General features: G+C 29.5%; 2 long non-coding RNA genes across 4 annotated transcripts; one reads left to right on the top strand and one right to left on the bottom strand.

The window, feature by feature from the left end:
* On the bottom strand, positions 1–3131 carry LOC123900071. Of its 3 annotated transcripts, XR_006805793.1 has the most exons (5): positions 2827–3127; positions 1996–2102; positions 1756–1872; positions 925–986; positions 1–700 (listed from the first exon to the last, which is right to left on the bottom strand). It is a non-coding gene; the product is annotated as an uncharacterized LOC123900071 (long non-coding RNA). The 3 variants fall into 3 exon arrangements; XR_006805794.1 differs by having other exon boundaries at positions 1756–2102; positions 2827–3131; XR_006805792.1 differs by lacking the exon at positions 1756–1872 and having other exon boundaries at positions 2827–3117.
* A 10678-nt stretch (positions 3132–13809) lies between these two features.
* Positions 13810–15221, top strand: LOC123900115. Its single transcript, XR_006805803.1, has 3 exons — positions 13810–13834; positions 14018–14090; positions 14962–15221. It is a non-coding gene; the product is annotated as an uncharacterized LOC123900115 (long non-coding RNA).
* Positions 15222–16768: the final 1547 nt, after the last annotated feature.

Here is a 16768-nt window from a genome sequence, read left to right as displayed (position 1 = left end):
AAATATAGCTTTGTAGCTGATGGAAAATCAACAAACAATTAGTATTAGTACATCTAAAATACAAATTAAGTAGTTCTTTACTAGACCTTCTATTTCTAATATATAACCATATATAATTTCAACAAAAAATGTCTACATCCACCAAAATATCCCGCAAAATATATAATCCATTAAAATAGTCCTAACTTACCATCAATCAAAATATAACTCACTAATATATAACCCACCAAAATATCCCACAAAATACATAACCCACAAAATATATAACCCATCAAAATAGACCTAACTTATACCATCAAATTTAAGAATTTTGATAGAAAAATCACACATGAACAAAGCAAGACTAAAAGTCTAAAAGGTGAGTGTCACATCGCCAAATTCAAGCAATTGAAAAAAACTAATCAACTCGGAAGAAGAAAAAAAAAAGTCATAGAGGATAGAGCAACCTTATAAAATATTGCTACTTATCTATAAGCCAACTATGTTCTAAACACTAGCATACATTTTGATAGGAAAACTCAATAATGAAAAGCAGAGTTAAACTACTTACGCGCACACACACATTAAAAAGTTGTAAGAACCTTTCGCTTCAATTTTCTATTACCTTAAAAGTTAAATTTAATCAATATAAAATACCTCTATCACAAGTATTGACTGCTACAGAATGAGCTACATCCACCTCTCAGAGAAATAAAGCGCACTGCAAGATACAAAAGATAGAAAATCAAACATTATGCTTAATTGAAGAAAACTATCAATTTATTGTAGTTGTGAAATATGAGAAAGAAGGATGTTAGGGTAGGAAGGAGAAAGTAGCATTGGGTCCAAGTTTATAGTAAATTTGAAGAACTTATCAAAGAATGACCCCTCAACTAATGAAAACAAAAGCAAAACAAATTGGTAACATTATCATTGAATCGTTACCTCAAGAATTGAAATTTTTGTCACCGGCGAAGGAAATTGAAAGTTCTTTATCTCCATGATGCCTAGAGGATAAAAATTAAACATAAACAAATCAATCAAATCTGCCAACACAGGGACTTAAAATAAATCAAAACTGAAGCAAAAAATGATGCACTCTGACCCTCCTAAAAACAGAACTAGAAACCACTAAACACTTCAAAAAAAAAAAAGATGACAGCAACATCACTAAAGCACTGCTTCGGCCTGCAAACAAGAAGACCAACACAACATATTAAAAGGGAAACAGCCAAACTGATAGAAGAAGAAAAGCATAGCAGCAAGGGACAACCTATTCAGGGCATCAGAGTACCTCCAGAGTTGAACCAACAAAGGCCCAACAACACCATAAAAAAGTAATTTTTATAATCAGCATTGTATTGAAATCAATATAAATAATAAAAATATATCACAATTAATAACACTCAACATATATTAAGGACATTTGGAACAATAATAAAAACAGGTCATAAACAATTATCCTTTTATTTTACAACAAAGGGAAACAATTTGGCTAAAGAAAGACAATATGTGAAAAGTCTCTTATCATATTATCAAAAAGGGAAAACGAATAGCATGTTTCATTGGACTGCACAATTAAATACAACATGATTGAGGGATTAAGGAATGGAAATAAATCCACTTCACTCTAACTCATACATCAACATACCTAAACAAGGTAAGAGCATCAAAATTCCATAAACTAAATAAAATCTATGGAGGCAATACTATTATATTGAAGAGTAGCAGAATACATGAATGCACTAAGTCTACTTATAAATTTCGGAGTATCACCTGAAGCAATAAGATAAGCAAACCAACTAAAGCCAAATTTGCAATTCACTTAGTGTGATTCATTTTCTTAAACTCTTCCTAATGCATTGAAGTTAAACATTGTGAGAATGGCTTCCACTGTGGTAAAGGGAGAAAGATAATTTCGTTTGAAGATAATAATGATTAGAAAGTTATCAATCTTAATATTGATAGTCTAAACCAAATAAATAAGAACCAAAACCAACTATCATTAAGGCAGACCTGAAGAAACTTTATCGTTTGTTGTCAATTCGACAATGCAAAGGACTAGAGAATCCAAACTGAGTCCGAAATTGAGACGTATCATCCTGTTTTACTTGCTTCTTGTTCTGTCAAAATAAATGAAGATCACAAATGAGTATATAAACAACAATCATCATTCTTATAAGCTAAATTCTCCTACACCTCCTCATTATTATCAATGAAAACTTCTATGTTATTTTTGGCTAGTTACACACAGTTTTCTTCCAAACCACATGAAAAGAAAAACCCTAGGCTTTTGAATTCTAAATTTTATACAATGTATTCTTTGATTGCTGTCATCACCTTGAGACAAGACATACAAGATATCAATCACTATTAAATTTAGCTAGTTACCTTGTTATATCAAACATCAACAATGTGAAAGTAAGTGGCTTGCTACGATTGTAACTGCTATAAAAAATTTATCATTCTCTAACTACCCAATAATGTGCCTAAAATCAACATATCAGTCAAGTCAAACACAAGACAAAGGGAACAATGACAAAAAATGGTAAAACCCATTAAGAAGCAGAATAAATTATGAAACAATCCCTTGAAGTTTATTGGTAAAAATTTAGAGTATTATGCATTTCAATTTTTTATAAGATAAATCTATTGTAAATTGAGAATGAAATTTGAACAATAAACAATGAAAAATTGAAATTTGTAACAAGAGAGAACTGATTCATATTTAGGGTTCATATGAATATTAGGGTTTGGATGAAAAATTGAAATTGGAATCAGAATCCATTAAAGAATGAGGAGAAGACTATAATCAAAAGAGAAATTGAACCAAATTTGTAAACTTACAGAATCGATAGAATGAGAAGATGATGGCTCTGAAACGTACACTTAGCTCAACAACGTAACGATTGGGGAAGTGGTGAAAGAATGGCGCAGCGCTGAGGTGAGGGTGAGGGTTTCGCTCGCAGAAGAAGGGAGGGTGAAGGTATGATGCGTGAAAAGAGAAAGAGGAAAAGGGTTTTAGTGAAAAGAGGGATAAGGATTAGGGTTGTTTTCTTCTTTTTCTGTATTTTTTTGTCACTTCTTTTTGTGTATTTGAGAAAGAAAAGCAAAAATATATCAAATGATATATTATTGCTCATTGCTGAAATAGGGAAGGAAAAGAAAAAAGTGGGAAAATGAAAAATTGGGAAAAAAAATTGGCTCTTAACAAAAAGTTTTTTTAAATTTAATTTATTGTTTATTAGAGTCCGCTCCAGTAGACTCTAAGATGAATTTTATTTTATTTTTTATTAGTGTCTCAATCGTGTCTATCAAAGCGGACGCTATCTATAATTATTTAATTAAAATAAAGATTTACAATAAAAAGACAGTAGCGTCAGTCATACAGACTCTAAATAGACGCTAATAGCATCCGCGTCGGGGCAGACGCTAATATTTTTGAAGCTAAAATGCAATTTTGTTGTAGTGATATCTCCTCTTCAAATTCGTAGAAATGCCATTTGTATATGCCGTAGTTGCAAATTTGTCATTCCTCTTCGGGTTTTATTGCAAATTTTATACACCCATTAAATTGAAAAGCCACAATTTTTTTTATTGATGATTATTTTTTTGCTCATGGGTTTTCTCAATGGTTGCCTGCTTGAGCATTGAGCACTGACACTTTCTTAAATGGAGTGGTGGTGGGTCAATGGAGGGACGATGATAGTTTGGTCGACGGTAGTGCGATGATAGTGGGTCAATGGAGGGACGATGCTTTGTTTGGTCGATGGTGATTTTTTCTTTTGAACCATTGTTGTCAAGGGCAGTTCCGTAGAGAAAAGAATTTAAAAAAAAGGAACCATTGTTGTATGAAAAAGAGAAATTACACAAATTATACAAATTAAGAAATGTAATTAATGTTGTATGAAAAAGAGAAATTATGAGTTAGTTTATAAAATTGTCCTTCATTAGTGGTATATGAAAGATAAATTGAATACTTGAAAGAAGAGAGAGTAATAAATAATTAAGGGTATAATAGAAAAAATAGCATTAAATGTTTCATTGGTAATGTAAAGTGACTTATAATTTGGTACAATTTTTTTCTCAAAGTGACTTACATTTTGGAACGGAGAGAGTAATAATTCACTGTCGGTTTATTACATGACTTAAAATTAATAATATGTATCCATGTGAATTTAAAGTTTAAATCAAAGAAAATCTTGTCTCTTTATGTGATGCTAATAATTTCTCTTGTATCCCTATCGCAAACGTAGAATGTTGTAGATTTCATGAGCAACCTCAAACTTATAATATTGTCAAGACAAGAGAATTAAAGTTTTTATCTAACTCTAAAGAGGGTAAACAAATTTATTTTTCAGATCTATAGATTTATAATGTGATTTGTCATCGAAAGAAAAGCGATAATTTTTACGCCTCAAAGGGGTTAAGCAAAGGATAATAATAACAACATGGTGGCTTGAAAAGGCTCAAAGTACCAAATATATTGGTGTTGGAATTAAATCACTAAAGATTAAACACATATACATGCTCAACACATTATGACATAGTGCGGAAACAAAATAGTCACAAAAGCATGTATAAAATCATAGGATCGACAAGTTGATCTTTGGGAATACCTGGATCCATGGAGATAAGTCTTTTTGGCAGTAATCCTGAAACAAAGGTTTGGCGGCTTATGGTTCTTCCTTAAGTTGTACCATAATGCCTTGAGTCTCTTCAGATGGGGAGAAGAGAGTGTTTACTTACATACGGTTTATTGGGGACCATAGCCTTATATAGGTGATGACCCATTAGGGTTCCCATTATCCCAAAATGGGTCATCCTAACATCCACTCATTTGAGCTCATATCCAATTAATTAATTCTAAATAGAAATCCAATAGTCTTTTTAACTTTATTTGATCACTTAATCAATTTATGCATTTAATTTGATAAATGGCTAATATAATTAATATAAATATACATATGGCCACATAATAATTATTGGAATATAATAATTAAATAATATAAAATATTATTCCAACATTTGGCTCAATGCGAGTAAAAGTCTAAACATATCAGCTAACATAGAATAAATACAAGTTCTAAAAAATAAACAAATACACGGATATTCTCATAAGATATAGAAAGAAAAAGTAATACCGTGAAAATATTTGGCTCAAATCCTCACAAGTTGTGGTATCTAAAAGTTGAATCGTTTTACCTCGCGAAACACTATCTATCCTAGGCGTCCCTCTGCCTCTCGAACCTCTGCGCTTTCATGAGCAATCACACTTTAGTGTTATTCTTCGTATGAAGGCTTGCAAAATTTAGATCATCTAAATCTAGTTGTTACCTTGTACCTCTAAAATATGCATGGTTTTATTAGTTATTTTACTTAATAAATTTTGCTTATTGTTCAGGTTCTTGGAACTATTTTGCTGCATTTGCTTTGTTTTGCATTTTGTAGGTCCAAACACATGAACAAGTGGAAATGAGCATTTTCTAGCCCCTAATTGATGGATATTTAATCATGACATCATATGTGCTTTATAAAGGGACACTTCCTTTATGAACGGATAATGGAAAATGAAGTTAAGGATGATAATTTCGTGCATTATGGCATTCCTAGCCGTTACATTTTGATTTAAGAAGTGGAAAATCAAATACAAGGTGAAGAAGATCTGTCATATCGTGACAAGCCCTCTGACAAATCTAAAAAATGAGAAGATATAGTGTATAGAAACACTGTCAGGGTCGGTCCCGAGTATTTGGAGTCCCTGTTTGTAAATTAAAAATGGATCTTTAATAAAAAAAAATTAAAAAAAGAAGTCATTATCTATTTAAATTGTAAATAACATAAAAAATAATCATCATAGTAAATAACATCTAAAAACGACATGTTTTAATCAACTAGTCTCACACCCGTGCGATGCACATGTGTTATGTGGTATTTTATATTATAATGTTGAAAAATTATTCGTATAAATTGTAACAATAAGTATTATAAAATGAAAATAATAATAATAATAATAATAATAATAATAATATAAAAGTGATGTACTTATCACTTCCTCCAACCAATATATATACCTATATGTATAGAGAATGAGTACGGACCATCAAAATTGAATGAATTTTTTTTTTTGTGGGGTGCGCCAGCCAATGCAATAGTGCAACGCATAGGCGACACACTAAAATTGAATGAAATATGATAATGATAATAGTTATTATATATTTCAATCCCATAACCTAACTTTTTGCATAACCTTCACTCTTCTCTAAAATTATAATGTAATTAAGTCAATAATGTATACACTCTTCGTATTTTTTTGTGTGACTAAATTATAAACTCTTTGTTGTTTCTATGAAAACGGTTGACATTTAAATGGGATAAATGTTGAAAGAGAATCCAACTATGTTCATCTTCATTGTCACTAAGAAATGTTATAATAATGTAGAAAAGTATAACATCTTGTGACATCAATTTTTGGATAATTGGAGAAACATAATTCTTTATTATTTATTATGAGATTGATATAATATAAAAAAAAATAGAGATGAGAATGATATAATATAAGGAAGTGATGTGGAAACAAAAAAAAATAGAGATGAAAATGATATAATATAAGGAAGTGATGTGGCATTATTATGTGATTTAATTGGATGTAAGTGGGTGATGTGGATTAGGGTTAAGATGGATAGTAGGAGAACTATCTAGGAATTATATATATAGATAACACCAAAATACATCTTCAATCTAATATCATTATCAACTTTACATTTCTTTCGGGAAAAAAAATTCTTGTGATGTTGCTTCTTTTTTTACAATCAACTGCAAGTTACTTATAAAATTAAGAGCGTCTCTATTAAATTTTCTTTTTTTCGAGTAATAAAATATTTTTAGTAGTAACAAAGTCATTAATTTTTTGTACATATATAAATTTTTTAATAAACCGATATAAACAATTAGAGGCCCCTAAATGTTTGAGCCCTGCGCGGTGGCTCATCTTGCACATCCATATAACCGGTCCTGAACACTGTCACGACCGTGACAATGAGTCCGACGGTCGTGACAGCTCCTACGGTAAGAAATTGACAGTTTTGATTCTTTGTAGTCCAACCTGACACTAACAAGCACTTAATTCCTTAAAAACTAGCAAGACCTCTCAAAGTAACATTGTTTCCGCAATGTTTAAACACAATGGGAACAAACTAACTGCTGACCGCAAAAGGTTTTATGCGGTGTTGTTATTCTCTTCTAGGTTAATTGTTCTAATTAAGCACTATTTATATTTATATAGGGTCTGTTTGGATTAACTTATTTTTCAGTTTATGCAATATAAATTATGTTTTATGCTATTTTATAAGTTTCCACTAATAAAAATTGTATTTTTATAAGCTATTTTATCATAAACTAGTTTATAATAATACATAAAAATTTATTTATTTATTTGAGTAAGCTCAAAAATAAGCTAATCCAAACAGGATCATAGTGTTTTTGGAAGTTAAATAAATAATTAAATAAATAAAGTATGCAATCTTATCGATATGAAACTTAATTTATTTATTTTTTTTCAAATTAAACACTATTATATTTTTTGATTTACAATATTGGCAATGAGGATCGAACCTAGAACCTCATGCATACTACTCAAATCCCTCATCACTAGACCAAACATAGTGACTTTAAAAACTAGTATGTTATACATACTAATATGTTCTATACTCGATGGTGGGACTCTAAATTTTATTTCTGATTCACACTATATTATTATATATGCTCTTTGTTCCAACATACTACCATCTATTTCAAAATGATAGAAAAATAATTTTCGATCATATTATCACAAGTAAATATATAATAACATATTTCTCGCATTTATTAATCAAAATAATAATATGAATTGAAGTAGAGATTTAGTCACATACTCCCTCCGGCCTCAATTATAAATAAATTTTCACCTTTTAGATTCATTGAATAATTAATGTATTTGGCCTTAATTATAGACCATATACATTAGTTTTTCAATAAATCTAAAAAGTGAAAAATTGCTTATAGTTAAAGCCGAATAGAGTACATAATAATGTGGCAAACTTAATATATTATCACTTTTACTGTATAACTTATCTGTAAATTATATATTTAAATTACTCAATTAATTTATTCACCAATTTTTTTAAATGCTTAATGATTCAATTCATAAATTAAAGTTTTTCATTAATTAAATTGAGTCAACAATATTTAATGTGTAATTTTAAATTTATTTAATATTTAATTAATGTTATATTGCTTTTTTAAAAAACAATTTAAATATGAAAAGAATAGTGTATTCTAAATATGACACATTCATATGGATAGAGGATAACTATGGAATTTCTGTAAAAAAAAAAACTATGGAATTATGATTAATTTAATTTGGAGAATACTTCTAAACTATATCTGCATAAATTTAAAATTAAATTATGAAAATGCACTAAAATTTATAATACATTTGTTTTATTTTTTAAATAAAACATATATAATTTATTATTTACTTTTCTAACAATAAAAATAAAATTTAAATAAAACATATATAAACACATTGCTTAGGTGGGTCTCATATGGTTCACCCGAACACATAGTAAAACACACTCTTCATTATTACTCTTTTCGGTCCTTAATATAAAAGGGACTTTAATTTTTAGATTCATTGAGAATCTAATGTATTTAGCCTATAATATGGACTAGATACATCAGATTCTCAATGAATCTAAAAAGTAATTAGGACATGAGGAAGTAGTATATAAGTAAATGGTTAAGAATAAGATCAAGAGATAAGCAATTGCTAGAAAGGGAGTAACTAGTAGGTGTGTAGGCTCATATATTCTTCTTATTTTGCTTTTTAATTCTTACAAATGACTTCCACACTCACAATTATTTATATATGAATTCACTGTTGTTGTAGATCTCAATCATCTTATCTTAAGTTATATTGAAAATGTATAACTTTTATTTATTGGTTGTATAATTTAAATTGTTTAACCTCAAAATCAACGATCAAGATAGCTTATGATTGCATGTATGATCAAATCTGCTGATCAATATGTGTATGCTTTTTTTTTTTTTAATAAATCATATTGAGTGTTCTATAAAAAAAAAATTGAATGGTTTATTAATTAATTGTTGAATTTTTAATTTAAGTGTGTAATGTTCTTATAAATGTTCATTGATGCATGATGCAGGTGATGATATAGTATCAAATTGTGGACTAACTTTGCAAGCAACTGATCAAAAGATGGAGAGAAAAGGAAAATTTTATGCTAGGGGCCAAAAGATTGCAAAAATCATGTCTTGCAATCTTTGCAACAATCTACTAACTGAAGCTACCAAAATCATCAATTGCTTCCATACTTGTAAGAATTTCTATTCTATAGAATCCTTCAATCTTTTCTATGGTTTTGAAATTTTGGTTACAAGTATATATCTTTGTTAATATTTCATAAAGAATTTATATTGGTAACGATAGGGTCAATTTATTTATTAGGATAATAAAAAATGATTTTTTTTTTTTTTTTCTGAATCAAGAGCATCATAACATTAAGCAACTAGGGTTAATACAAACGATAACGCCTTCTCTCTCCTTCGAAACACTTTTCTCTGCCTTCTCTCTAGATCTAAACCTAAAGTCACCACCCACATCCCTATTATCCAAAACCCATTTTGCATAGATGTAGAAACTAAAGATGGTGGTGTGATGATGGTGCTTGGCCATCCAAACCACCTTTTTGTCCAATTTCGCCGACGACACGACCTCTTTGTGTTGCGGTTAGCGACGGATCTGGAAGTTTTATGTTTTTTGGCAGCAACACAGTGAGAGATCTCCACCGGTTGCTTCGTGCTCCAGCGGAGATCTTGGCTTTTTGGTGGAATTTTGGCTGCAAGGTTGTTGGTGAGGTTGGAGATGGCGGAGCTGCCGGCTTGTTTTGGCTCCGGTGGTGGTTTTGACGCGGTGGAGGTGGTGAGGTGATGTGGTGGTGTTGTGGTGGTGGTGGTCACGGTGGGTGTGGCAATTTGGTGGGTGTTGGGGGTGGTTGGAGGTGATGAGGTGGTGTAGTGGTGACGTTTGTATCTGGCGTTGTCGATGTGTGATTGATGTTGTGTGTGAGTGATTTTTCTACGATACTTGATTCTCTGACCGTTTTTCAAATTTGTTAAGATTTGCATGATTCTTTTTTAATATCTATTGGTGTCCAAATCTGTTGAGATTTGCAGGTTTCTTGTATAGACTTCTCAACTAAGTTGGTATCCCTAATCGCTCTCATCCTCTGCCCATAACTCATAATATAAATAAATAAATGAAAAAAACATGTACAACGGGAGACCAGACCTTACCCCAAAGAAAAACCTTATCCCAAAGAAAAAAGTGAAACAAAACTACATAAAATGGTAACAAGGAAAAATCTAATTTATCCCTCAAAGTCAAAGACTTATCTTTCGGTGGGAAACTATATCCCACCACATAAAAAATGATTTTGATATTCAATATTTTATTTTGAAAGTAAAAGTTTTGTGTTTATTTGTCATAATAAAAATATGTTTTTAACGACAAAATTTCTATAAAAATAAAAACATTTTTTTTATATAAAACGTAATTTTGTTTTTTGAAAAATACCAAATTACACTACACAATAGGAGGTAATAAAAAAATATTATAGGTTTTAAATCGAAATTCACTAACATTATTACTGAGGGTAAATATTATTTAGCCCCTTCTTTTAAGTAGGTAACAAATAGAAAAAAAAATCATAAATATGCAAAAGTAAGAGGTTTGACAAATGATATGGAAAATTAAAATATATAATTTGATATCATATTGGCTTTTTATTTAATAAAAGGGAAATGATTTGCTGCAGTTGTTTTCAAATTTGGGAAAGTCTATTGCTCAATTTTTTATTATTAGTGTACTATAATAATCTAACATGACATGTATCCACTATTAAAAAATTCGCTTTTAGAAATCGATTTAGCAATCAAATTTTCGCCACTACACAAAATTGGTCGCCGATAAATTTAGTGACTGATTTGGCAAATTTCCGGTCATTAAATCGATCTCTAAATATGAAATTTCTAGTAGTGCATTATGTATGTTGATGCAGATTAAATATGTGTTTGGGTTGAATTACCATTCTGTTTTATTCAATTACATTTTGATTATTATAAAAAAAGACATAATTCCAGAAAAGTATTTTAGTTTTTCTCTAAAAATAAAAAGGGCCTTTGGTAAAAAAATAAAAATTAAGTTCTACATTCGTTATTTAATTTTAAATATGATATTTTTTCGTTTTGTGGATTGTGATCCTCTCATAAGATTTAGCAACACAATAGCTTAGAAATTCAGTATAAACTTAGCTAATTTTTTAGGTTGACGATGTTGGATATGTATTTATTGTGAATACTTATACAATAGAAAAAAAAAATATTGATTGTAAATTTCTAAATATTTGTTACTTCTTCTTTGGACTTGGTTTAGTTTGCAAGGAGTGCATTTATACCAAAATAAGAGAAGAGGAATTAGAATGTTGTCCTGTATGCAGAATTTATTTAGGGGTGAATCCTTTTATAAATCTGAGGTTAGTCCTTCTCAAACTCTTCTGTTGTAGTGTACTCTATTATTTCATTTGATATCATTTTTATATTATCCAATATCAATGAATAATGTTACTCTAACTTGCAATATTGTACCAGGAAGAGATTTATTAATTAATTTTACAAGCCAAACAATTGTTTCAATGATTCAGTTGAATGCATATGATTTATATTATATATGGAATCAAAATATAAGCAAATGATCTTCATCATAAAAAATATAGTATATAATTATACATGGAACTTCAATTATGAACATGTATATAATTCTGAAATTGGATCAAAGATTTGTGGTATTGACATTGTTGAACTTGTAATTTAAATATAATAAATGATAGTTGTTATTTCATTTGGATACATGCAACTTCCTTGTTCAAAAAAACAAAATTATACATGTAACTTCAATTAGGAACATATATATGACTAACATATATTTTAGATTGAAGACGTAGACACCAACACAACATCAACACATGTTATTGAATTCAATTACTGCTATCTTTTTTCTCAATTTATTATTAGTGTTGTGATCGATGTAGTACTCATACTTTATATTGAAAGTGTGTCTGTCTAATGTATACTAAGACATATATGAATGTATCACCACACCATATTAAATTCAATTAATTTTATTTTCTCAAACTATTATGAGTGTCAATGTGTCAGTATTGTGCCATGTATGAGGTTAGATATTCATACACAATTTATTTATTTGTTTATTATTTTTGCATTTATTGGTTGTTTTTATTACTTATAGGCCAGACTTCAATTTGCAAGACATGAGAAACCTCCTATTTCCTGTTGGAAAAGAGGAGGAGGCCCGCAAATACCTCCCTGATGTCCTAATGCAGGCTAGTGGACATAAGCCTAATATGGAAGCAGGATCAAGCACTTTGACTTCTAAGCTGGAAAATAAGAAAAACAAGAGAGATATTACTCAACTTGAAGAAGAAGAAGAAGAAAAAGAACAAGAAGAAGAAGTGTCATCAAGACTTTACCCTAAAGAGGAAACCATATTTGGAGCTGCAAGTATTTTACCTCAAGCTTTCTTTTTTGATTATGACAGTTTACCACCAAACTATAAGGTTTGGACATTCAAATTGAGGGCGCTAAATAAGTAAGATATTTATAATATATAGTTTTGTAAATCTTGTGAATGAATGTTATAATAGTAGCATAGATCTTATTTTTAGATGTTTATGTGTATAAACTAATATTAGACTAATATTTTTAGGGAAGGAAGTCCATCATTGCCACAAATCACTACATGTTATGCACAAATGAGGTAAATTCCTTTACATTTACCGCACACTATTTTTAATTTATTCATGAATATTTTTCCTCATTAAGGACACTTTAAATAGGTCTATGTTTATGGTATTTCTATGCAATCATTTATATAAAAAAAACATTTCATTGTTTCTCGCCCCCGCTTCCTCAATCAGTTCATTTATCAGTAAACTATGAGTCATACTTAAAAAAAACAAAACTTTTCCTTGTTTCTTCACTCCTAGAGCAATGTTGAGTTTTCCATACATTTATTGTTTATAATTGTTTTCATGTGGTAGAATGATAGTTTATTGTTATTGCCAATATTATATTTATCTTATTGCCAATATCATAGTATTTATCAAGACATGTACAAATACTCCAATATAATAGTTATTTTAGATTAAAAAGTATATTTTGTTATGTGTGTGCGTACGTGCGCGTATAAGACTTTGAATATTCTATTTCCAAAAAACAACAACAACTTCAATATTCCTATAATAATTATAATAATATAACAGCAATAACATCAATTTCCCAATTTTAGAACTGAGTAGTCATATACCAAGATACAAATAACTTTCGTCACGCAACTTTCTGGCGTTTCTGGCCGCACAATGCTTACCAACACCCCATTTCTTGGCGTTTTGAGGCCGCCATCTGGCCGCCGGTAAATGGAAAGAAAGTGGCGGTTTTTGCCACTTATAGAGGGCTTTTGACCCCCAATAAATTGTTGATTTCTTGTAGTGAATAGATTACATATATAAAAAATTATCAAATGAAAAACTCAATCTTTGGCGCAAAGGTTATATGATTTATTCATTATTATAATATAAAAGAGTAGTTAAAGATTAATTATTTTATGTTTATGATAAAAATATGTGACTAAATATTGATTGTATATTGCATATATAACATGCCAATAGGCTATGTGAATTGATTCTACGAATGTGCGGATAATATAACTCTAAAACTGGTATTCATAATTCATCCCATCTCAAGTTCTACACTATAGATTCTCATGTCCTCAACTCCGGTTGCTAAATGCATCCTATTTTTACACACACTGCTCACACAATTTCTTAAAATTTAGATAAAGTTTGACTAAAATATGATATATTTTTTATTTCTCTTGTTTGTATAAACATTTTTTCTGCAGGAATCTTAGCGTGCCAATCTCCTACATTTACAAGTTTTTGAGAAAGAAACTTGGTTTTGTGAACAAAGACGAGGTAAATTATGTTGTTAATTTTATATCAGAAATGCATTTATGTTATATTGGGAAAATATCTAGCGTACTGGTCTCCTAGATTTATGGTTTTTTAATAGGAAAATTAATATTAGTTGTTAAGCAACAAACAAATATGGTCACTTATACTTTAGTTAGGGCGGCACATTCTAGCTAGTCGCTGCATTTTTTAGTCGATTCCTCTTTGTATTAGCAATCATTTGATTAATGATATGAGTTGAGTTTGTTCTTTAAAAAAAAAAATTGATGAGGTGTACATAGTATTTTAGCACCTCTTATTGAAATTTTATGTGTTTAGGTTGAAATTTTCAGAATGTAAGTTGAATTTAACTCAATTTTACAAAATTGACTTTTAAAGTAGGGATTCTCTTCAACCTTCGCTTATCAGTTATCAATATATTTTTAGACAATCTCTCGTTGAATGTGAGACTCTTATAACAAAATCATCTATATATGCTTTTCATAATATATATTTCCTATTTATTTTTTGTTTACAAAAAAAGACGATATAATCATGTCTCTTCATGACTTTTGGTGTTGTTGGGGATTAAAACAATTGCTTCTTATTGGTTATGATAATTTCAAATACATTTAGGGCTCGTTTTTATTAGCATATTTTTGAGCTTATGCAAAATAACATATTTAAATAGATGAGGTTTTATGTTAATTTATAAGTTTTCACTAATGAAAATTGTATTTTTATAAGCTATTTTATCATAAACTACCTTTGATAAACTTATAATAATACATAAAAAATTATTTATTTGCATAAGCTCAAAAATAAGCTAATCCAAACGGACTCTTGATTAGATCAATGTTTCTCAATGTTCACTCGCAAATTACATTTATTGTAGATTGAAATTACATGTATGGGGATACCTGTGCTCCCAACAACAACAGCAGATGAATTGGTTGAGTTTTGGCTGAATACAAATGAAAAAAATGAAGGCACAATAGATGATCGTTTCAGAGTCCATCTAAACTATGGTGTGAAGGTTCCATCACCCTCTTCTTGATGATGCATATGAGTTCAACATCCTTAGCTTGCATTTTTAATGCAACTTGAATTGAAAAATTTCATAAAATATTTGCTTATTTTTTTATTTTGTACTTGGTATTTAGTTTAAATTTGGTTAAATTTCTTGGATATTTGACATTAGAATTTATCTTATTTCCTTTTATTTTTCTTTACAGTTTGGTTTAGATTTAAATTTTATTTATTTTATTTATTTTTGTAATATATCAGGAAAGTGTATAACTCTTAGCTAGATTTAGTGCAGGTCAAATTAGTAAACTCTTAGCTAGATTAGTGAAGGTCAAATTAGTAATAGTTAGAATTAGAATTAGTATCACGAAGTAGTTATACTATGGTCTAGTAAAAGGCAAAAAAGTCATTAGGCAAGGCAAGGCAAGTATATATACTCCCTCCGTTTCAAATTACTTGTCATTTTAGAGACAAAAAAAAAATTAAATTAAAAAAGTGTATTTTTGCACCTTATCTTTCTATTATACCCTTATTTTAATTCAAGAATAAAAAAAAATTTCATACACTTTCTCTTTCCTTTTTCACACACTTTCTCTTTCCAATAAATTTAATATATTATGTACCAAAAAAAAATTAATATGTCATGTACCAAAAAAAATTTAAAAACATTTTAGTTTTCCAAATATATATTAAATCTTTTATGACAAGTAATTTGAAACATTTTTTTTCTAAAACAAGTAATTTGAAATGGATGTACTAGTATTTTAGAGCAAGACAAAATCCGCAAAGGAATTAGAGTTGAGATTGGGTTAGTGAATTTTAAGAACCCTAATTAGGTGTTTATATTTAAGTTTATGATTATTGCATGTGAATGATAAGTGGGCATAGATTGGTTGCAGAATTTTAGGTTTTGCTGTCCTATCAAAATGGTTTAGTGAATTGAGCCAGATTTGCACCTTTTATTCTTGTTTCCAACATATATGTACCCCAAATGTGAGTGTGACTATATAACCTGATTGTCATATATCAACTGAGGAGGAATTTCACCTACATATTTTGAGAGACTGAAAAGGTGTGGAAGACTATTTCTAAAAATAACTTGCTAGAGGAATTTTGGAATTCAATTTTTCTTTTTACGCATGGAATTCAAATATTTAGGAATGGTTAATTAGTAACATTAGAGCAGGTCATTCTAATGAGGATAGATATTTGTCAGGTGTGTTCGGATTGATGGTTGATCAAATTTGGAGGTCGAGGAATTAATCCATGTTTTCTCATGTTACTAATGTTAGATAATAAAATAATAGTCTATGTTATTGAGTCTGTTAGTTTAGAGTCCATTAGGTTTTATTATATATTCTCTAGTAATTTTTTTGTAATTAAAAACTATTGGTATTCTATTGAAACCCTAGCCATCTTTCTTTTTTCCTACTATTTGTGTATTTTGATTCTAACATGGTATCAAGAGCGTGTTTCGATCCGCCTTAAATTACTCGCTGTTTCCGCTGCCGAGTTCCCAAAAGTTTGGGAACGTGTTTGATTTAGGTTTTGAAGTTTGGCTCTAGTAAGTTATATGTTTGCCATTGAATTTGGTGTTTGGAAGATCAATTTCAATCTTATGAGATTGATTTGTGAGAATTGTGCTACTGTGCCATTGCGTTTAGTGGTAGGTCAGA

Source organism: Trifolium pratense, linkage group LG7 (assembly GCF_020283565.1).
Source record: "Trifolium pratense cultivar HEN17-A07 linkage group LG7, ARS_RC_1.1, whole genome shotgun sequence".
NCBI lineage: Eukaryota > Viridiplantae > Streptophyta > Magnoliopsida > Fabales > Fabaceae > Trifolium > Trifolium pratense.
Note: the sequence above shows the minus strand (reverse complement) of the source record. Positions and strands in the feature narration are given on the sequence as shown.